The 22555-nt window shown below is 41.3% G+C and overlaps 2 long non-coding RNA genes across 10 annotated transcripts in view; one reads left to right on the top strand and one right to left on the bottom strand.

The window, feature by feature from the left end:
- The window catches only part of LOC126213544 (uncharacterized), a 518933-nt gene that overhangs the window by 226416 nt on the left and 269962 nt on the right, over nucleotides 1-22555 (top strand). The gene's annotated exons all lie outside the window — the stretch shown is intronic.
- Nucleotides 1-22555, bottom strand: part of LOC126213548 (uncharacterized) — a 65788-nt gene that overhangs the window by 30516 nt on the left and 12717 nt on the right. For all 4 annotated transcript variants that reach the window (XR_007541247.1, XR_007541245.1, XR_007541246.1 and 1 more), the window contains 2 exons: nucleotides 8033-8190; nucleotides 1266-1585 (listed from right to left, as the gene is read on the bottom strand). This is a non-coding gene — a long non-coding RNA (uncharacterized LOC126213548). The remainder of the gene's footprint in view (nucleotides 1-1265; nucleotides 1586-8032; nucleotides 8191-22555) is intronic.

Genomic DNA, 22555 nt, shown 5'->3' with positions numbered 1-22555 from the left:
GGAAAGACGCAAAGAATGTATGAACTAACCTGTACAAATGCCTAACGACTGCGCTACAATCTGCCTGAATTTACGATTGCAGCAACTAAAACTCGAAATTACATCTCCCATACGAAACTCACACGCAATTTAAGTAAGAATCTACTAAGTAAACACTAAAGCACGATGCTACAACTCTCAAATACTATAATACGCCCAAAATTTATGAATTAAACAATGCAAGTACCCAAAAACACGCAAAGAAATTAAGAATTAAACTATGTAACAAATAAGTAAGCTAGGAGTATACGACTTGCTGCTGGCAACTGCTTATCCAACGGAGGCAGGGAGCACACTTGGACATAGCACATGCTGATGCCTTTTTTCTTTGCTATTGAAAAAGACAGCCCACTGTTGATTAACCAACAACTGAAAGGAGAGCTGAAGTTCACCCATGGAACTGAACAACAGTTATTTGAGAATAGCAGGATCTAAGAGTGTACTGAATAATGGAATTGAACAATTAAGTAAGTTATATATTTTCATACAAATAAAATTCACTCGATCAGATAACTGAATTTTGTTTCCTCATTCATACAAATCAATGTGTGCACCGTTAATAGCACGGATAATGCCTATTCGGAATTCCATTTCTCTCCACGTACGATTCAAGATCTCCATGGTGACATTTCAAGTGGATTGTAAATGTATGCCTTCAATTCCTGTAGGTATCTAGCCCTGGTTCAATATACCGCATCCTTCACAAAACCCCAGGAAAAAATTAGTGGTGTAAGGTCAGGGCATCACGGTGCACTTCAAGTTGGACCATCTCGTCCAGTCCACCTACTCGGTAACTTTTTATATAGAAATTAAAGTACATTTAGGGGCTAGTCGAGTGGTGCCCCTGTCTTACTGGAATATGACACCAGGCTGCAGGTGTTCCAATTGTGGCACATTAAACTCTTGTAGCATGTCCACGTTAACACCACTGTTGATGGCAGGGATGAAAAAGAATGAATCGGTGATGCAACTTGGGATCAGTCTACATCTAACATTGACCTTACAACTGTCTCTTTCCATTTCATGTGTAACATGAGGATGCTGCAAATCCTACATACAAACATTTATGACAATTCAGTTTGCTGGACACATGAAATGTTGTCATAAAAAATTCAATGCCTGCATTAATCTTGCATAGAATACCCACTGCAAACTGTTCACACCTAGATTTGTCCATAGGGTTAAATGCCTGAAGCAGCTGCACTTTGTAGTGATAGAGCCATTACCTCTTATGCACGACATTGTGCAACGTCGATCTTCTCATTTCCAACTCTCTGGCTGCCATACATGCCGATTTTATAGAACTCCTTGCGAACACCTGCCGTACCCTGTCCACATTGGCATCTGAAACCGATGGGTGACCAGCCCATTTTTATGGAGAACACTACTTGTTTCCATAAATGATGTATTCCAAGTCCGAAAGGGTCATTGCACTTGGGTATCTGATATCATCTGTATCTACCAGGCCACACACATTGAGCTTTATCCACTGGTATCCACATTTTAGCAGGTTTTCAGGTTCCATTTCGCATCAAAATTGCATGACCTGGAAGGTAAAAGAAATTTTATGAGTAATCTTGTAATTTGCTAGAAACCATTTTTTAGTATCTCGTATAGTTTCAAAGTTACTTACGTCGTAAGTTGTAAAGATATACATGTATACTGCAAAACAAAATAATTAAAAATTGCTATTCATCCATAGCTGTTACTTTTAGGCATTAGGATACAACACACTATTTGATGAAAGTAATAATCACACTTACCAACTTGCACTATGATAATGTAATTCAACAAAGGCACAGAAGTAAGTAAAGAAACAGCTCAGAGGCCACTGTCTACCCTTGGTTCCATGTGCAAAATTCTGGAGGTTAAAGATCAAAAGTTATTGGGCTGAGTATTTTTCTTACAGTGTAAACAGAGTATAGACTTACTTCGAGAAAAATTGGGATCATAGTAGGTCATCAATTGACAATATCCATAGTGAAGAAACTAAAGACAAGGATGAATCAGAACCTTTGCCAATTCGTAAAATATCAAAAGCTACAGCAACACTGGACAAAGTTAACCATTGAGTGTTGAGATGTGAATATGTTGAACTAGTCATAAATGTATTAAATAAAATGGACAGTACAATGTAAAAATTAGTACAAAATAAGCACTAACTACTGGTCTGTTTATCAAACTTTTGAAAACGTTACTACATACTGGATCTTATTGTCCTGGGTGTGTCAAAATGATTATCGGGCTTTTTCGGTTTTGTAGGATATTTTTACATTCAACTTAGAATTATGAAAGAGCAATTCAAACAATTTTGTTTGTATGCATGTGCAAATCCGTATGCAACCTAAGAATGTGTTAAATGAGTGAGACAGCCTTTTACGCATAAAGGGAAGGGGACAATATTTCATTTCTGTAATAATGGATATCACAAACAAGTTTAATTTTTTTTACAATTGTCAGCACCTTTAACCCACACTGACACAGATTCCGATTCATTGATTGTACAATGATTCCTTGTCCTCGGAACGAATGGCATTTACGGCAGGTAATATGATTTACCCATGTCTATTGTAGATCTCTGCGATGTGAAATGTCTGATAAGCGTTGACATCCCGGTTGTTAAACTTTCTAGCTCTGGAATTTTGTCGACTTTTGGTCCGTGGACAAGGGCCACGGTTAATCAGCCGTTACCTTGCTTCATTGGTCTGCAAGGTGATTAATGCTTGACTGTCAGAAGTGTGGGAATAAAATAAAATCTGCAACTACGAGGGTAATACCAAGAAAAAAGGTCTCCTATTTTTTACGTACATAGAGCTGTTATTTCTACAGTGGTTTACATCAGTCTACAGCTTTGACATTTAGCTATTTTTCAACATAATTACTATTTCCGTCTATGCATTTTTGTAGACACTGTGCCAGTTTTTGTATGCCCATGTTATACCAGCTTGCCGCCATGCTGTTCAGGAGGTGAATCACTTTCCGGCCAAATGTTCTTTTAACCCAGGGAACAGGTGACAGTCACTGGGCGCCAGTTCAGGACTATAGGGTGGGTGGGTGATTATGTTCCACTGGAACTGTTGCAGGGAGAATGTGTACACCCTCGGTTCAACATTCCTCTTCTCCGGTTCTGAATTGCCCACTTGAGTTTTTTTCAGAGTCCCACAGTACCTGTCAGCCTTAACTGTGGCCCCAGTGGGCGTAAAGTCGACCAACAATAACCCTTTCAGTTCCCAAAAACGGTTGTCATGACTTTACCGGCAGACTGTGTGTGTTTGAATTTCCGCAGCTTTGGTGAAGAAGGAAGCCGCCACTGCCGTGATTGTTGCTTGGTCTCAGGTGTAAAGTTGTATGCTCAGATTTCATCACCTGTGACAATTGAGTCCAGAAAGTTGGCCTGTTTGGGTGCAAGGTGGCGAAGAAATGCACGGGAAGCATCAACTCTTTGTCGCATGCGGTCCTTGGTCAGCATCTTGCACACACCTTCTGGTAGATCAGTGTTTCCGTTAAAATTCTACGAACATTTTTGACATCCATGCACGACTCACCATACACTTCCATCAATTCGTGATGGATTTCAATTGGCGCAATCCCTTTTGCATTCAAAAAACCAAATAACTGCACGCAATTCGCACTTGGCGGTAACATCCAACAGGAGCTACATTTTTAACGGCTGCCAAGCCAAGACTGAGCGCCTCAGAAAATTTGCACTCTTTATTGCCTATTAATAAAATTAAATATATCATCCACAAAACCAGTAAAGACAAGAAACAAGCAAGACAGTACACATTTCTTCAATCCTGAAGTCCTAGTATTTTTTCCTCTAATCCTGCTACAGCTTTACATGGTGTGCTTTCCTTTCTGCAAAAGAATCTATTACCTCATCAAAGTCCGCCAAATATTTTGTACAGGAAAACTCAGTGTTGTCCTTTAACACTGGAAAAGCTGTTAATACAAGTAGTACCTAAGACTGGTGTGGTTTCTCAGTCTGTTTACGTGTATTTTGTCACTGTCTGCTAGATAAAACTAAATAGGTCTGCCTAATATTTCAGCAATTGTAACACACACCAAATAAATGAAACTGTTATGGTACAAATGGTCATTTTTATAACTCGACAGAATATAATTCACGAAGTACCAATATTTAATGACAAGCAAAAAGTTGTATGTTAGGAAATAGTTTCACATTTCATTCATACTCTCTAGCTTCCGAAGTATGAGATCAGAAAGTAGTAGTACAAAATTTTTATATAAATTTGGGATCGTCATATTCTTCCACAATTTGTGTAATGTCCCCGTTTTCTTCTTCTTCCTCGTTCTAGCAAACAATCTTGTCATCACTAATTCTGTAACTATTCCTGCCAGTGTCAAAACTACTTGTCCGCTGAACTTCATTAACCCGGCCACAACCACCGGTTTAGTTACACCCCATTTATTCTCCGGTTAGGAGTTATTACGCGTGCGTACAACACGTTTTTCGCGCTACTCCCAGAATAGGACTTTAGCGGCTCCTAGCTGGGGATTGTACAACTGGCAAGGAGATAATACATAATCTTTGTTACCTGTTATTCCTGTTAGTCATCTATTTCCACTCTGGTAGTCTGAATATATGGATTTCGCTATTAATTATAACAATGCTGATGATTTGCAAACCCAGTCAACCACATATACAGCGATTGGCATTCACCCGTTTGGCTTTATTCTGCTCAGCTCATATAGCCCCATCCCCTTTTGTCTGCAGGAAAATTTATTTCTAGATTCATGTAGATGCAACTGGGATTCCCCTGGCAGATATATCACGTACATTATGCACACATTCAAAAATAAACTTATAATTCATTTAGAAATCAACTTGGAATATGTTCAAAAATGGGTTTCCATATCATAAGAATAAGCGATAGACCAACGTGTGCTAGATGCTAGGCACTTTGTGAAACAAGGTCTTTTTCCGTAAGGATACGAATTTGGTGTAGTGAGCTTTAATCACTTTTTATAATGAGGTGGATGTTGTTACTGTCATTAAGACTAAATTATGGTTAAAATTCGGCCCACCAAAGTAATCAGTAAATCTCTGTTCCTCGCAGTGAATCCCGTAGCTTTGACATAACCCTCCACACCTATCCAGGATATCATTTCATCCACGAGCAGTGCATTAATTTTCGCTACATTTACATTACAAGGCATTGGGAGATGGCACTCTTCTGCACCGTCTAGCAACTGTTTCATTACTAAAATGTTATATGCTCCTTCACAACACAAGAAGATTTGTGACTGCTTTGCGCTTTCTGAATACAATAATACACAGCCTCCTTCCCTTTAGACTGCACACTCCACTGCACGTTTTGCCTTTGCTGTCCCAGTACTAATGTTGTGCTGCAGTCTACTGTGATTTAATACCAAAATGTTCATTGCAGCATGCTTGAACTTGCGTGGCATCAATGAACCACAAAATACTACTCTCATCTAAAGAAAACTGTAGCACTCACACACTTCCAACAAACTGTTAAAATGTTTTCAAATCTTTCCGAAAATTTTTCTTGCTCTGATCTCCCACAAAAAAATGTAAAGTGAAAAAGTTTATCAATTAATACAATTCAAATGTTGGTTTGCTACAAATTCCAAGTCGCACATTTTAATTTATTACCTCACTGTTACTGATTCTATTGGCCAGAAAGTTTCCACCTGTTATCAACATGTGCTACTGAAGCGAATTATAAAATTGTGTTGTACAACACCAAATTTGGGAGGTATGGCATGATAAACATTGATTAGTGTGAAAAATAGCACAACATTTTCATTGGGCTAATGAAAGATATAAGAAGATAGTTCTCATAACACTATCGTGTACAGTTGTTGAATTATAAAACACACAACTTTCGATTTTTTATGTTTGTACATGCACTGCTCCGCGTCTAGAAAAACATTTCACACAGTGTCCTGCGGCCCACTTCGGACAGCAAAAGACAAGCGCATTCCACAGGCGATAATTTTTTCCACATCTAGGAAAATGTAGCTTCAGTATTAAAATTTTCTGACCATCCACCATTCCACAGTAATGATGATTTCTAAAGTGGGGAAGTAACTCCACGTCATAAAATTTATAAAGCAGAGTTGCATCAAGTTAAAGCATAAAATAATACTTTACTAACCCAATATTTTTTCCAAAGTTCTGTGAAACCCTAATGTAAATATTTTAACCTCCACCTGTCTACTGCCTCCTAGGAAAGTGGGGATGCCCACTAGTGGGTGCTAGGGACCAAGTTGACCATCAATGCTGATTAATAATGTTTTCTCACAAGCAGTGTCAAGTGCCATGTATGTAACAGAAACTCCTGCACGCAGAAAAAATATGCATGAAGGCATACCTAGTTAAAAGCTGTTCATTGGTTACCATTTACTGTCCACCCACTGGCTGCCTATACCTCAACAAAGAAAAAGGATGTCAACATATTAGTTTCACAGAACAAGTGAAGTGCATGGATGTTATTTTGCAAGTTTCAGCTGAGGATACCAGCACTATCCAAACAGGCTGGCCCACAAGTAGCCTGAAAACGGCTCAGCAGTGAGTATTTCATAAGCAATATCTAAAATCTTTGTTATTGCTTGCATGAAATAATGAAAAAACTACTGTCACTCAACCAAAAATTTATGGTTTTCTTTTCTTTTTACAACTTACAGATGAGAAAATTAACTATGCTACAAAGTGTCACACTAGATGTGGGGGATGTGACTACTGACTACGGGAAAGACCACAAATTCTGGCACAGGAGCTGAGAAATTATATATCAAAATTACAAGCTTTATATGAACAATGTAGGCCACTACAAATACAAGCTCAATCAGCAGAAGTTCATAAGAAAACACAGTTCCTTTTCCTTCACAATAACTTCTTGGACATAGCACACAGTGACGCTTTTTACATTGCTACTGAGAAAGATAGCCCACTGTTGATTTACCAACAACTGAAAGCAGAGCTGAAGTTCACCCATGGAACTGAGCAACAGTTATTTGAGAATAGCAGGATCTAGAGTGAGCTGAATAATGAAATTCAACAATTCAGTGAGTGATCTATTTTCATACAAATAAAATTTATGCGATCAGATAACTAAATTTTGTTTCCTCATTCACACAAATCAACGTGTGCACCATTAATAGGATGGATAATGCCTAGTCAGAATTCCATTTCTCTCCACGTACGATTCAAGGTCTCCATGGTGACATGTTCAAATTGATTGCAAATGTTTGCCTTAAATTCCTGTAGGTCTCTAGCCCTGGTTCGGTATACCGCATCCTTCACAAAACCGCAGGAAAAAATTTGTGGTGTAAGGTCAGGGGATCGTGGCGAACATCAAGTTGGACCATCTCGTCCAATCCACCTATCCGGAAACATTTTATTTAGAAATTAAAGTACATTTAGGGGCTAGTCAAGTGGTGCCCCTGTCTTACTGGAATATGACACAGGCTGCAGGTGTCCCAATTGTGACACAGTAAACTCTTGCAGCATGTCCACGTTAACACCACTGTTGAAGGCAGACATGAAAAAGAATGAATCAGTGATACAACTGGGGATCAGTCTGCACCAAACGGAACGACTGTCTCTTTCCATTTCATGTGTAACACGAGGATGCTGCAAATCCTACATACAAACATTATGACAATTCAATTTGCTGGACACATGAAATGTTGCCATATTGGAGAAACAAATCTTTTCCAAAAATTCAATGCTTGCATTAATCTTGCATAGAATACCCACTGCAAATTGTTCGCACCTAGGTTTGTCCATAGGGTTAAATGCCTGAAGCAGCTGCACGTAGGGATAGAGCCATTACCTCTTATGCAAGACATTGTGCCATGTCGATCTTCTCATTTCCAACTCCCTGGCTGCAGTACATACAGATTTTATAGAACTCCTTGCAAACACCTGCCGTACCCTGTCCACAATGGCATCTGAAACTCATGGTGACCAGCCCTTTTTTTTTTTAATGGAGAACACTACCTGTTTCCATAAATGATGTATTCCAAGTCTGAAAGGTTCGCTGCATTTGGGCATCAGGTATCGTCTGTATCTACCGGGCCACACACACTGAGGTTTCTCCAGAGGCGTCCACATTTTATCATGTTTTCAGGTTCACTTCTGCATCAAAATTGTATGACCTGGAAGGTAAAAGAAATTTTATGAGTTATCTTATCATACACTAGAAACCATTTGTTAATATCTCGTATAGGTTCAAAGTTACTGAATTGTTAAGTTGTGAAGATGTACATGTATAGTGCAAAATAAAAAAACTAAAAATTGTTATTCATCCAAAGCTGTTACTTTTAGGCATTAGGATACAACACACTATTTGATGAAAGTAATAATCAAACTTACCAACTTGCACTATGATAATGTAATTCAACAAAGGCACAGAATTAAGTAAAGAAACAGCTCAGATGCCACTATCTACCCTTGGTTCCATCTGCAAAATTCTGGAGGTTAAAGATCAAAAGTTATTCAGCTGAGTATTTTTTACAATGTAAACAGAGCACGGACTTACTTCGAGAAAAATTGGAATCGTAGGAGGTCTTCAATTGACGATATCGATAAGTGAAGAAAGTAAAGACAACGATGAATCTGAACCTTTGCCAGTTTGTACAATATCAAAAGCTACAGCAACACTGGACGAAGTGTCTACCATCATCAGTTATTTTGCTCCCCAAATAGCAGAACTCCTTTACTACTTTAAGTGTCTTATTTGCCAATCTAATTCCCTGAGCATCACCCGACTTAATTCGACTACATTCCATTATCTTCGTTTTGCTTTTGTTGATGTTCATCTTATATCCTCCTTTCAAGACACTGTCCATTCCGTTCAACTGCTCTTCCTAGTCCTTTGCTGTCTCTGACAATACAATGTCATCGGCGAACCTCAACGTTTTTATTTCTTCTCCATGGATTTTAATACCTACTCCGAATTTTTCTTTTCTTTCCTTTACTGCTTGCTCAATATACAGATTGAATAACATCGGGGAGAGGCTGTCTCACTCCCTTCCCAACCACTGCTTCCCTTTCATGCCCCTCAACTCTTACAACTGCCATCTGGTTCCTGTACAAATTGTAAATAGCCTTTCGCTCCCTGTATTTTACCCCTGCCACCTTCAGAATTTGAAAGAGAGTATTCCAGTCAACATTGTCAAAAGCTTTCTATAAGTATAAAAATGCTAGAAATGTAGGTTTGCCTTTCCTTAATCTAGCTTCTAAGATAAGTCGTAGGGTCAGTATTGCCTCACGTGTTCCAACATCTCTGCAGAATCCAAACTGATCTACGCCGAGGTCGGCTTCTACCATTTTTCCATTCATCGGTAAAGAATTCGCATTAGTACTTTGCAGCTGTGACTTATTAAACTGATAGTTCGGTAATTTTCGCATCTGTCAACACCTGCTTACTTTGAAATTGTAATTATTATATTCTTCTTGAAGTCTGAGGGAATTTCGCCTGTCTCATACATCTTGCTCACCAGATGGTAGAGTTTTGTCAGGACTGGCTCTCCCAAGGCCATCAGTAGTTCTAATGGAATGTTGTCTACTCCCGGGGACTTGTTTCGACTCAGGTCTTTCAGTGCTCTGTCAAACTCTTCACGCATTATCATATCTCCCATTTCATCTTCATCTACATCCTCTTCCATTTCCATAATATTGTCCTTGAGTACATCGCCCTTGTATAGACCCTCCATATACTCCTTCCACCTTTCTGCTTTCCCTTCTTTGCTTAAAACTGGGTTTCCATCAAAGTTCTTGATATTCATGCAAGTGGTTCTCCTTTCTCCAAAGGTCTCTTTAATTTTCCTGTAGGCAGTACCTATCTTACCCCTAGTGAGATAAGCCTCTACATCCTTACATTTGTCCTCTAGCCATCCCTGTTTAGCCATTTTGCACTTCCTGTCGATCTCATTTTTGAGACATTTGTATTCCTTTCTGCCTGCTTCATTTACTGCATTTTTATATTTTCTCCTTTCATCAATTAAATTCAATATTTCTTCTGTTACCCAAGGATTTCTACTAGCCCTCGTCTTTTTACCTACTTGATCCTCTGCTGCCTTCACTACTTCATCCCTCAGAGCTACCCATTCCTCTTCTACTGTATTTCTTTCCTCTATTCCCGTCAATTGTTCCCTTATGCTGTCCCTGAAACTCTGTACAACCTCTGGTTTAGTCAGTTCGTCCAGGTCCCATCTCCTTAAATTCCCACCTTTTTGCAGTTTCTTCAGTTTTAATCTACAGGTCATAACCAATAGATTGTGGTCAGAGTCCACATCTGCCCCTGGAAATGTCTTACAATTTAAAACCTGGTTTCTAAATCTCTGTCATACCATTGTCTAATTTATCTGACACCTTTTAGTATCTCCAGGATTCTTCCATGTATACAACCTTCTTTCATGATTCTTGAACTAAGTGTTAGCTATGATTAAGTTATGCTCTGTGCAAAATTCTACCAGACGGCTTCCTCTTTCATTTCTTACCCCCAATCCATATTCACCTACTACGTTTCCTTCTCTTCCTTTGCCTACTACCGAATACCTGGCATCCATGACTATTAAATTTTCGTCTCCCTTCACTACCTGAACAATTTCTTTTATCTCATCATACATTTCTTCAATTTCTTCGTCATCTGCAGAGCTAGTTGGCATATAAACTTGTACTACTGTAGTAGGCATGGGCTTCGTGTCTATCTTGGCCACAACAATGCGTTCACTATGCTGTTTGTAGTAGCTTACCCGCACTCCTATTTTTTTTTTATTCATTATTAAACCTACTCCTGCATTACCCCTATTGGATTTTGTATTTATAACCCTGTATTCACCTGACCAAAAGTCTTGTTCCCCCTGCCACCGAACTTCACCAATTCCCACTATATCCAACTTCAACCTATCCATTTCCATTTTTAAATTTTCTAACCTACCTGCCCGATTAAGGGATCTGACATTCCACACTCCGATCCGTAGAATGCCAGTTTTCTTTCTCCTGATAACGACGTCCTCTTGAGTAGTCCCGGGGATCCGAATGGGGGACTATTTTACTTCCGGAATATTTTACCCAAGAGGACGCCATCATCATTTAACCATATAGTAAAGCTGCATGCCCTCGGGAAAAATTACGACTGTAGTTTCCCCCTTGCTTTCAGCCGTTCGCAGTACCAGTACAGCAAGACCATTTTGGTTAGTGTTACAAGGCCAGATCAGTCAGTCATCCAGACTGTTGCCCCTGCAACTGCTGAAAAGGCTGCTGCCCCTCTTCAGGAACCACACATTTGTCTGGCCTCTCAACAGATACCCCTCCGTTGTGGATGCACCTACGGTACGGCCATCTGTATCGCTGAGGCACGCAAGCCTCCCCACCAACGGCAAGGTCCACGGTTCATGGGGATATTGTTACATCTAAATATTTGCACGTGTTGCCCGATTATAACACTAACTCACTGATATTAAATATATTTTTGTTTTGTGAAGTGCACAATTTTACCTTTCTGAACATTTAGAGCAAGTTGTCCATCTTTGCAACACTTTGCTATCTTATCAATAGCTGACAATATTTATGCATCTTCTTCCCGACAGTACTTCATCACAGATAACTGCACCACCTGCGAAAGTCTGAGGTAAGTATTAATATTGTCTGCAATTGCATTAATATACAATACGAACAGTAACGGAGTCAACACCCTTCCCTGGCACAACCCTGAAGTTACTTCTTGACTCTCCATAAAAGATAACATGTTTAGTCCTCCCTACTGAAAAGTCGTCAATCCAGTGGCAAATTTCTCATAAATATATAGTGTTACAACCATGAGCATTAGTTACCTGTGAGATTAGATGCTGTGAGTTGATGTTAGTCAAGAATGCATTAGGTGACAAAGACGGAATAACTGACACCTCACCAATTTTGAACCAAGTCAAATTATATGGCTACTAGAAGCTGGACGTTCCTTCTGCAATACTGCAGAAAAGACTTGGCAGTAACGCAGCCACTGTAAACGATTGCTGGCAGTGGTGGTCACAAGAAGACTGGGCTCTCGGCGGACACCTGCCACTACTGAGAGGAAAGACAATTGAGATTGGCGTACAGCTGTGGCACATCGTATTACATCTGCAGCAGCAAAGGGCAGCAGTTGGCATCCCAGTTACACAACAAACTGTTACAAATCAGTTACTTCCAGGACAGCTCCAAGACAGGTGCCCTTTAAAATTCATTTCACTGACTCCAAACCACTGCAATTTGCGACTTCAGTGGTGTCCAGCAAGAGCTCACTGGCAGTCAGGGTGGAGGTCTGTCGCATTTTCTGACGAAGGCTGCTCCTGTCTGTGTGCCAGTGATGACCTCGTCTCTGTTAGGAGAGGGCCAATTGAGGGCCCGCAACCAACCTGTCTGCATGCTGGACCTACACCCGGAGTTACGATTTAGGGTGAGATTACTTAAGACAACATGAGCACTCTTGTGCTTACTCCATGCGCCGTGACTGCAAATTCGTACAAAGATCTGGCGATTCAACCTGTTGTACTGGCATTCACGAGCAGCATTCCAGTGGGCATTTGTCAACAGGATAACGTTCGCCCGCATACCACTGTCGTAACCCGACGTGCTCCAGTGTGTGTGTTACCGTGTTGTCTTGGCCTGCTCAGTCACATCTGTCTCCAATGGAGCACATACGGGACAGCATCGGACGACAACTCCAGCATCAGCCACAAACAGCATCAACCGTCCCTGTATTGACCAACAAGTGCAACTGGCATGGAACTCCATCCCACAAACTGACATCTGGCTGTGTGTGTGTGTGTGTGTGTGTGTGTGTGTGTGTGTGTGTGTGTGTGTGTGTGTGTGTGTGTGTGATTCCAATGAGAGCCTTTTTGGCCAAAAGGAAAGCTAACTTGTTTGATAATCTTGATGTTATGCCTATCTGCAACTCTGCATCTACGCTACATGGTGAGTAGCAATCATCCTTTCCACAATATTATGATCATTCCATCCTGGATTTTCCATTGTTTTATTATTGTTCAACTATTACAGCAATTGACAATGTTGAACACACAGCACATTAAGCATTGCAAAAGAGTAGTGGGTTAACAACCAAAACTAAAAAAAATTATGTAACTATCTTTCATTCCCTTCACATCACAGAATTGGTGGGCAACCAACAAACTGCACATTGAGGAGCCCATTACTGAATCACAAAACAACGCAAAAACAAGCAGCTGATCAGAACGGGGCGGCTGATCATAAAAAGAGAAAACTGGGCAGTCAAAACATATGAACAAGAACATCAAATAAATCAGATAGAACAGTTTTCTAGAAAGCAACCTAGAATCAGTAGGAAATGCATGTAGAAACTACTTCAATAAATATTTGTAAAAATCTAACAAGTATCATTTCAACTTCACGAAATAACGTCATATATGGTTTCCATTTACATGTTTACAAGTATCGAGTAACAAGATTCAAACACGTTGAAAAACACTAAATAAAGCCCCCATAAATGTATGGCATTTCAAATACTTTATGAAACTGTCATCATCTGCCTTTACTGCTAAGCCACTAATGAATGTGATTAACACATCCATAGCAGGCAGTTTTTCCTGGGAGTTTAAACTGCAAGGATACTGTGAAACTCCACAAGGGTCTGTCCATGCTCTAACCTCCAAGCATACTTTAGTAACACCTCTCACAAGCAGGACAAGAAGTTACGATAGCAGATCATCTGATTAATATGGCCCAAAACTACGATGTTTTCATTTAAATTTAAACTGAAAGAAATATTAAGTGAACTGAAGTCACCAAAACTGTCAGCCGCATATGAGGAATATACATAGAAAGAACTGCTCCGTGATAGTACAGTAGGTAACTGAAAGCAACATCCTATAATAAAAGAAATGACACTTTTACTCGAAGGCAAAAATTACACTCAAGCTACAACAAATTACAGCAGTCACTTGGACATGGATCTTAACCATTCAGCCACTTGAATATATGCGTGCAATTCTTTCCAGAAAATTTTTTGGCCTGCTGTTTTATCACATCAGATATAATTTCTCTATTTTTGCATGTCAGAAGTCAACTATCCCCTCTGATGCTCTGGGACAATGTTGAAGGTAACACATTCCTCGAGTGCACTGTAGCACGCAATAAAAGCTGGTGCTGCCAGTGGGAACCGGAGTCGAAAACGTCGACAATGGAATGGCGTCATCCACTGTTCCCTCACCCCGTCAAGTTCAAGTTCAAGAGCCAGCCATCTGCTGAAGAAGAGATACTCATCCTGTTCTTTAATTACCAGAGCCCACTGCTTATTGATTTCAAGGAACATGGTGTCTCCCTCACTGGAGAACAGTTCTGTGCAACACTGGAGAAATTACTAAATACAATTAAGGCAAAACGTCTGGGAAAATTGCAACACGAGGCACTGTTGCCTCGTAACCCGTATCCCTATGTCGCAAATGTCTTAAAGCAGAAGTTACACCACCTCGAGTGGGACACACTCGAGCACCCGTCCAATAGTCCTGACCTCTCCCCGTGCAATCGTCACACCTTCTGCCCTTAAAAACAACTGTGAAGCATCGACAATTCCTGTCAGTTGAGGATGTCCAGCAGGCAGTTACAGACTTCTTCATGCAGCAGCAAATGGTGTTTCACCGAATCGGTTTCTCCAGCCCGGTATGTCGGTGGGATGACTGCCTCAGTGCTCGTGGCAATTTCACCCAACTGGCACACAATTCTGGACTGTACAGCTTTCACATGGAAACATTTCGATCGTCCTCTTACACAGTACGTATAATAACTGCAGTACCGTAGGTTATCAATACAGCCAGAGCTGGCGGCTCTAAGATTACTGTGGGCACCACAAGCAGTGCTTTCATCACCCTGCCAAATAAGAACCTCCACGTAGCCAACCAATGGAGACCACCCAGACAGTGTTACAAGCGGCCGCCATCTGAGCACCAGACTACTTCTACCTTTTGTTCTGTGCTTCTAATGAAAGTTCCCTGTTGCTAGTTGGTGACAAACATTACTTCAAGTCGTTGATAGTTAACTTCACTGGCAAACATTCATTCAGTGCACTTGGGTGCCGCTCTTGTCATGCCTCTGCTTATAGCTAGCCACGATCACTCACAAGTTGACAACAATGCAGCAGTTTTTCTGCAATAAGTCAACAACAACATATTTATTTAAAATGCATTTGTGTCCACCGATCTTTTGCTCATCCATCCAGATTCCTATGGCGACATATCTTCAGGCCACCTTCCACCTATTTGTCCCAGGCCTAACAGTTGCCGACACATGACAAATCTGGCGATGAACTTTGTCAAACCTACGATGACGTGTCATTTTCCTCCGTTTGTCGCCTAATTGTTACCACTTTCTGGACATTTTTGTTGGTTTTTCTACCATTTGTGCTTCTGGACATTTCTGTCTCAGATCCACGCTTACCACTTTTGTTCCGTTTGCTTGTTTGAACTGCCACTTGCTTTGCTACGGCTAACCCACTACCCCAAGCCCCACGCACACCCAACTTGCAATTAGCAGCACCACAATTTCGAGTGCCTTTGGCACCGATGCTCGATCTAACGTGTCCCCTTCAGTTACAGACACAACAAATGACGCAGCTTATCGAGATGCTGAGGGCTTCATTCAAATGCAGATGGCAGCCAATGAGACGCGCAATAAGACGCCACAAACTACGGCAGCACCACAATTTATGGAGCCATCATTAGCGCCTCCATTTCACCCATTCGAAGGATTTAAAAAAAAAAAAAAAAAAAAAAAAAAGAAACAGAGGATTGTGTTGAGTACTTGGCTCAGTCTGAAGCTCACCTATCTGAACACGAAGTACCAGTTACTGTTAAACAATCTTTTTTCTTATCAGCAACCAGTGTGTTGTTCCATTAATTGTGCTCCGAAGTATTCCCCACTTCACGGCCAGAACTTTTGAATTATCGGGGTTTAATCCAGGTTCTGAATGTGATGAGAAGGTTCAGGAGGTTGCTGCCAGGTCCAAGTTTTCAGACTAAACAAGCAGTCAGGACAGACAGACAGTGGGCGACAGCCTTCCAAGGACTCAGATAGTGGGCTCAGACAGCCAGTTACATAAACAGCCAGGCCAGCAAGGTACCGGCATGAAAGCTTGCCCGCACTGCTTCTTAGCTCATAAGCATTGCTTCTACCTGTCACGAAATGCACCTTGTTTTTCAGGTGGCAAGAACGGACATGTTCAAGCGGTGTGCTTACAGGAAAAGAAGCCTCCCTCTCCTAATATACACCCACAGATATCAAATTTTGTTGTACATGTTGTGCATCCTGAACCAAACAGAACTTCTAGTGCGGAGGAGAAGAGTGGTAGTTTACAAATCGTGAAATCAGTGGCATTTTCTTTAGCACAACGCAGCTTTTTGTGGACCTTGTAATAGGTGGCTGCACTATTCAGTTGCAATTAGCTAAGGGTGTCTCAGTTTCTTTCCCTGTCTCAATGCTTCTGATCATCTTAGCAAGTCCAAGCTGCACAAATCATACATTACACTTACACCATATAACTGAATTAACATTCCAGTGCTAGGTTCTTGCAACCTTCCTTCCAAATACAAGAATTTGCAAAAGACAAACTTCTGGGTATACGTTCACGGAACAGTGCAAATATGTCTGACCATGATTTGTTTGGATTTGTGTGTGTGTGTGTGTGTGTGTGTGTGTGTGTGTGTGTGATTTCTACAAATGTGTTGTCTGTTGCTACTTTTGATTTGAAGGACAGTGTTGGTCAGTTGTGTGCTGAATTCAAAGATTTGTCCCCTGATGGCTTAGGCAAAGCTTCTAATTCTGCTGTGCATGTGACCACTAAAGACAATGCACAGCCTCACTTCTTCAGGTCTCTCACTATACTACACGTGCTCTGGGAACAGGCTGCTTGGAACTCTCACTGTGGCATCCATCAGGGCCAGTTAGTACTTTGTCAAGAAGCCTTCAGGCAAATGGTATATTTGTGCAGACTAAGGCAACATTCAACCCCTGAATAGTTCTAAAAACCTTTACAGAAACTGGAGAATAACAAGGCTCCCTGCACTGATAGCATTCCAGCAGAATTGTTAAAATGTGGAGGAGCGATGTTAGAGCAGTCTCTGTTTAAACTTTTCACTCTCATATGGGAACAGGAGAGGATACCAGATGAATGGAATGAAGGAATATCATGTCCCATAGATAAAAAGGTCAACTGAATGGAGTTTAGAAACCACTGTGGAATCACCCTCCTGAACCTGGGGTACAAGGTACTAGCGGAGTTCAATGAGGGAGGTCAACAATAGATCACATTTTCAACCTGCGCCAAATTTTGGAGAAAACTGTCAAATATCACCTCTTTATTTACTAAGGCTGCATACGACAGCATCAATAGAAACCAGTTGTTTCATGCATTACAGGAGATAGGGATACATGGAAAGCTCCTGAGAATGGTTAAAATTATGATGTCCGACGTAAGAATCTGCATTCGAGTTTGAGGAAATTACTCAAACCCCCTAGAAATAAAAAAAATAGCACAGATTTTACCACATGCAGATGACATAGAAAACATACCATGGACAGTACCAGAACTGAAAGAAGCTTCTACAGCCTTAAGTCAAGCAAGTAAGAAGATGGGGTCTTCTAAATGCAGATAAAACTAAATACATGGCCTGTGGGGAAGCATATCAACGAATATGCCGTCAACTTTCAGTGTGAATGGATACACATTTTAAAGGGTCGATTGCTTCAAGTATCTTGGTTCCACAGTCACATGCTTTAATGAGATCTCAACTGTAACTAAGATAAGACTGATATCAGCAAATAAGATATATTTTGCCTTTAGTGATTTATTCCAGTCAAGTCTCCTCAGTAGCCCAACAAAATTCACTATTTATCCAATGGTTCTCACTTACGCTTCGGAAAACCGTGTACCGCAAGTCTCTAGAGAAACGGAAGGTTTCAAATGATTGGGAAAGAGCACAGGTAGTCCCAGTCTTCAAGAAGGGTCGTCAAGCAGATGCACAAAACTATAGACCTATATCTCTGACGTCGATCTGTTGTAGAATTTACAACATGTTTTTTGCTCGCGTATCATGTCATTGCTGGAAACCCAGAATCTACTCTGTAGGAATCAACACGGATTCCGGTAACAGCGATCGTGTGAGACCCAACTCACTTTATTTGTTCATGAGACCCAGAAAATATTACGTACAGGCTCCCAGGTAGATGTTATTTTCCTTGACTTCCGGAAGGCGTTCGATACAGTTCTGCACCGTTGCCTGATAAACAAAGTAAGTGCCTACGGAATATCAGACCAGCTGTGTGGCTGGATTGAAGAGTTTTTAGCAAACAGAACACAGCATGTTGTTCTCAATGGAGAGAGGTGTACAGACGTTAAAGTAACCTCTGGCGTGCCACAGCGGAGTGTTATGGGTCCATTGCTTTTCACAATATATATAAATGACCCAGTAGATAGTGTCGGAAGTTCCGTGCGGCTTTTTGCGGATGATGCTGTAGTATACAGAGAAGTTGCAGCATTAGAAATTAGGAAATAGAGAAGGAGCCTCCTGCCATCATCTCTGGAATGACTAAAGTTCACCAGTATTTGCACAGAAGAAAGTTCTACTTGATCACCGGTCACAACCCTTTGCAGTAAGTTTTTAGCCCAGCCAAGCCCATCCAGAATTTCACTGCACATAAACTGCAACATTTGACTCTCATCTTATAGCACTACAACGCGAGATAATGCACAGGCCCACAACAAAGCATGCCAATGCAGACACACTTTTGCATCTTCCTTTGGCACTGGGTGCAGACTTTGAAGCATCAGAAGTGTCTTGTTGCCACACTGAGTCACAGGTCTGTCAGTTTCCTTTAGACAACCAGAATATTGCCCAGGCAATGACAGCATATCCCTACTTGTGGATTATGTTGTACTACATCCACACCAATTGGTCACTCACTGTGAAACAAACTGATAGCCTGGCGTTTGTTGAGACTTTGCATATCAGCATGACTTGCCTGTGCTATGAAGTGTCAGTCTACTGAATGTGAACAGTTGTGTGTGGCAATTCCAGAGGATCTCTGGAGACATTTTCTTATTCTGCTTCATCAGGGTCACTAAGTCATAGCCCATACCAAGCAACTGGCTCACCAACATGGTATGCGGTTTGGCATGGACTTCCAAGTACAGCAGGTAACTATTCAGAGCCTCGAAACTTCCTGGCGGATTAAAACTGTATGCCGGACCGAGACTCGAACTCGGGAACTTTGTCTTTCGCGGGCAAGTGCTCTACCAACTGAGCTACCCAAGCACGACTCACACCCCGTCCTCACAGCTTTACTTCCGCCAGTACCTCGCCTCCTACCTTCCAAACTTTACAGAAGCTCTCCTGCGAGAGCTGTGAGGACGGTGCGTGAGTCGTGCTTGGGTAGCTCAGTTGGTAGAGCACTTGCCCGCGAAAGGCAAAGCTCCCGAGTTGGAGTCTCGGTCCGGCACACAGTTTTAATCTGCCAGGAAGTTTCGTATCAGCGCACACACTGCTGGAGAGTGAAAATCTCATCCTGGATTCAGTGCCTTACTTGTGCGGAACACAAGCCAGGCCCTCCATAACAGTTCTTTGATTGGCGAAAGCCAGCACTTGCATTTGGATTTTGCCAGACACTACCAGAACACTCATTGGCAGACTTTCTCTGAAATGTACAGCAAGTTCCTTTCCTTTTATGGTTCCCACACCCTCTACGACGATGCTTTACAATCTTCAAGCCTTGCATTCCATATTTTGCCTTGAAGGTCTACCAGCATTGCTTGTGACTGACAAAGGACCACAATTTGTGACCGCAGAATTCGATGACTTCTGTACAGCCAAAGGGATTTATCGCATCCCAAGTGCAGCAGTCCAATGGAGAAGCAGAATGCTTTATTCGAACTTTTAAGCAGAAGACGGATAAACTACGCACCCGCCACATGGGGGACCAACATTTGCTTCTCTTCTCGTTCTAACACTTCGCAACAGCACATCACCAGCAGAGTTGCTTCACAGACGGTGACACCGCTCCTTGCTCTAGTTGCTGCAGCCACCACAGCAGCCTGCACCTGCTCCACTCACTAAGGCAATGTATAAACGCAATGAACTTTTTTTTTCTAATTTTTTTTCAGATCACACAGTGGTCGGAAGTGCTGGGTACAAGATATTGTCATAATGTTGCTTGGCAATTGCATATTTTGACAGAAGGTCCATGAAAATTGAGGTGGGAGCACCTGAATCAACTTCACACCTGTAAATTGGGTTATTCTGTAACTGATACTATGTTCTCGGGTTTGTGGTCTGCCCAGGTAATGCAGTTTGCATACCCTTCAGCTTCTTAGGGCTCTGGGATGAGATGAGAACTTATTAGATATCTTGGCGACGAACAGACCTGAACTTTTTGAAGAAGTTCATCTACAAGAAGGTATTAGTGACCATAATGTGGCTGTGGCTTCTATGTCAGTGGAAGCTGCAAGAAAACCAAAGAAATAGTTTAGAGTTTTCTTGTTTGGAAAAGCAAATAAGAGTGTCATTAATGATGATATTCATAGTCAGCTCCAAGCATTCACCACGGGACAAAAAGATATTGAGCATCTCTGGTAGGAATTTAAAGGTATTGTCCACCACGTGCTAGGGAAATATGTGCCTAGCAAAAATATAGGGCAGGGAAAGGATCCACCTTGGTTCAACAAACATATTAGGAAGTTGCTGGGAAAGCACAGAATTTTGTACAGTTGTTTCAAACATAGTCACTGCCCTGCTGAACAACAGAAATTATGCAAAATGAAAGCAGCTGTCAAAAGGTCAAGGAGAGATTCTGTTAACGAATTTGAAAGCAATATTATACCTGCAGGTTCTAAAAATAACCCCCAAAAATTTTGGTCGCACATAAAATCTATGAACGCTACAAATAATTCGATACCTTCTCTGGCTGACAGTACAGGTAATGTAATAGATGATGATAAACTGCAGGTTGAAATTCTAAACCTTAAAAATTCACTTATGGTACAGGACTGCAGTACCATTCCCCTTTCAATTATCGAACAAATGCAAGGATGGCTGACAATGTTTAGTGTATCTGGGATTGTGAAACAGTTAAGATCCTTAGATACCAGGAACGCATCTGGTCCAGACAGTATCCCTGTAATATTTTATGTTGACTACGCTACAAATATAGCACCATTCTTATCCGTCATCTACCAGAAATCAATGGAACAGTGGAAAGTTCCATGGCTGGAAGAAGGCCCAGCCCACAGCAATTTACAAAAAGGGTAGAAAATCGGATGCACATAATTACCAGCCAATTTCACGGACATCAATTTGTTGTACCATCGTGGAACATATTTTGTGTTCAGATATAAAGACCTTTCTAGACTGAGAAGCCCCTCTGTGCATTATATACCCCCAACTTTCGAAAGGCGTTCGACTCAGTTCCCCACTGTCGCTTGCTCCTAGAAGTGCATGCTTACAGTCTATCTGACAACATATGCGGTTGTATAGAAAGTTTTCTAATAGACAGAAGGCAGTATGTCGTCCTGAATGTGGAGACTTCAACAGAAACAAGCCTAACATCAGGTGTGGCCCAGGGCAGTGTAATAGGTCCGCTGCTTTTTACGATTTACATAAATGATCTGGTTGATCGTACTGACAGCGCCATTTGACTGTTTGCCGATGATGCTGTAGTCTACAGAAAAGTAGTATCACACAAAAATTGTGAACAAATCAATGAGGATTTGCAGAAAATAAACATGTGGCGTAATGAATGGCACTTATCTCTCAATATTAGTATGTGTTACCTACTGCGCATAACAAAGCAAAAATCCACATTAATGTACGAGTACAAAATAAATGTCCAGTCTTTGGAAGTGGTAACATACGTCAAGTATCTGGGTGTGACGATACGAAATGATCTCAAACGGAACGATTAGATTACACAAGTAACAGGTAAGGCGAACTCTAGATTGGGGTTTATTGGTAGAATCCTGAAGCGATACTGTCCTTCAACAAAGGAAATTGCTTACAATACTTTTGTTCATCCAGTCGTAGACTATTGTTCATCTGTGTGGGACCCTTACCAGTTGGGTCTGATTCAAGAGATTGAGAAAGTCCAAAGAAAAACACCAAGGTTTGTGACTGGTGCATTTAGCCATCGCAAGAGCGTTTCAAATCTCATAGAAAGTTTGAAGTGGGACACACTTACAGATAGACGATGCGCTAAACAGAAGGGGCTGCTCACTAAATTCCAAAATCCGGTTTTCGCCAAGGATGTAGAGCATATATTATTACCAACTACTTTCATATCACACAATGATCACCATTCAAAGATAAGGGAAATCAGAGCTCGTACCGAGGCATTCAGTCTTTTATCCCCTCGCGAGATCCGCGAGTCGAACGGAGGGGGCGATATGACTTCGGCGCGAATAGTGCCCTCCGCCACACACCGCTTGGTGGCTAGCGGGGACAGCGGATGTCCACAGGTGTC

Source organism: Schistocerca nitens, chromosome 11, assembly GCF_023898315.1.
Source record: "Schistocerca nitens isolate TAMUIC-IGC-003100 chromosome 11, iqSchNite1.1, whole genome shotgun sequence".
NCBI classification, from domain to species: domain Eukaryota; kingdom Metazoa; phylum Arthropoda; class Insecta; order Orthoptera; family Acrididae; genus Schistocerca; species Schistocerca nitens.
The sequence above is the reverse complement of the archived record's forward strand: the minus strand, read 5'-3'. Positions and strand labels throughout refer to the sequence as shown.